The sequence below is a fragment of the Hemiscyllium ocellatum genome, assembly GCF_020745735.1.
Source record: "Hemiscyllium ocellatum isolate sHemOce1 chromosome 15 unlocalized genomic scaffold, sHemOce1.pat.X.cur. SUPER_15_unloc_1, whole genome shotgun sequence".
NCBI lineage: Eukaryota > Metazoa > Chordata > Chondrichthyes > Orectolobiformes > Hemiscylliidae > Hemiscyllium > Hemiscyllium ocellatum.
In genome coordinates this window covers 546,809-548,614 of record NW_026867445.1, presented here as the reverse complement: position 1 = coordinate 548,614, position 1,806 = coordinate 546,809, and positions in this window count along the sequence as shown.

Sequence of the window (1,806 nt, the reverse complement as noted above, 5' to 3'; positions counted from 1 at the left end):
CCCAAACCTGGGTGACGGGCACCACAGGGCGGCAGAGCCATCGCACTTGCCGGGTGGCAGAGGAAGGACCGGACTATGTACCATAGCGGCCAACCACTCCCAGAGCCGGTCGTGCGGGGCTCGAGGTCTGCTCTCAACGTCACATGCTTCTGTGAGTGCTCAGGCAAGGGTCAGACCACATCCTTCCTGGCAGCACCCAAAGCAACCAGGCCGCTCGTGTCTCTCGCCTTCATTTTCGACACAAACGCCTGAGGAGGGAAGCCAACCCTCCGTGTGTCAAGAGACCGTCCCCGCCCCGGCCTCCGACTGATTCTTAGAACGGACGGAAAGAGTCAGGCAAGCCTGTCAAAGATTTGAGCAGATGTCAAAATCTTTTAAGACTTCCGCGAACTCTCCGGCTTGCACTGAGACCCGAGGTCGATGTGCTCAGCACCACGGGGCCCCTTTCGCCTGCAGGTCCCGAGCCGCCAACATGTTCTAAGTATCGTGTTCCCCAAACCTGGGTGACGAGCACCGCAGGGCGGCAGAGCCATCGCACTTGCCGGGTGGCAGAGGAAGGACCGGACTATGTACAATAGCGGCCAACCACTCCCAGAGCCGGTAGTGCGGCGTGCGAGGTCTGCTCTCAGCGGAAGAGGGTTTTGGGAATGCTCAGGCAAGGGCCAGCCTGCACCCTTCCTGGCCGCTCCCACGGGAACCAGGCTACTTGCAATCCTTTCCCCCAATAGCAAGTGCCTTTTGGAGGGACGGCCGGAGTCAACGTGGGGTTTGCCCGCCCTCCAAAGTGTCAAGAGACCGCCGCACAGGCCTCTGACTGATTCTTAGAACAGGCAGCAAGAGTTGGGTAAGTCTGTCGAAAATTTGACAAAGTGTCAAAAATTAGACTTCCGAGAGCTCTTGGGCATGCACACAGGCCTGTCATTCAAGTGCTCTGCCCGCGGAACCGTTTTTCGGATGCCTTTCAAAGTGGTCCCGCGCCGCCATTTTGTTCTAAAAATCGTGTTCCCAGAAATCTCCGGGTACCCCGCCAACCTCACTGTGTCACAATGTCAAGTGGCACTGAATGGGTCTGAATTTCAAATTCGACTGCTTCGCTCTGGAACTCGAACCCGGCAAAACCGTTTGGATTTTTCCCGGTCCAGACTTCCGCGGCAGACAAAGTTAAAGTTTTCGGGCTGCAGACTCAAAACGACATCTGGCCAACCGCCGGGCTCAATTCGCCCAGTTCCTCCGGCACTTCGGAACTCATGTTCGGCATGAGTTTTTGAATCTTTCCCGATGCTTCGGCATTTTCCTCCGCTGACACTTAGAATATTTTTCACACTTGGCCGAAAATTTTTCTAAGTTTTTCTGGTTACTGATTTCTTCTTTTCGGGCATTTTTCTAAGTTTTCTTGGTTACTCATTTCTCATTTTCAAACATTTTTCTAAGTTTTTCTGGTTACTGATTTCTTCTTTTTGGGCATTTTTCTAAGTTTTCTTGGTTACTCATTTCTCATTTTCAAACATTTTTCTAAGTTTTCTGGTTACTCATTTCTCATTTTCAAACATTTTTCTAAGTTTTTCTGGTTACTGATTTCTTCTTTTTGGGCATTTTTCTAAGTTTTCTTGGTTACTCATTTCTCATTTTCAAACATTTTTCTAAGTTTTTCTGGTTACTGATTTCTCATTTTCAAACATTTTTCTAAGTTTTCTTGGTTACTGATTTCTTCTTTTCGGGCATTTTTCTAAGTTTTCTTGGTTACTCATTTCTCATTTTCAAACATTTTTCTAAGTTTTTCTGGTTACTGATTTCTTCTTTTTGGGC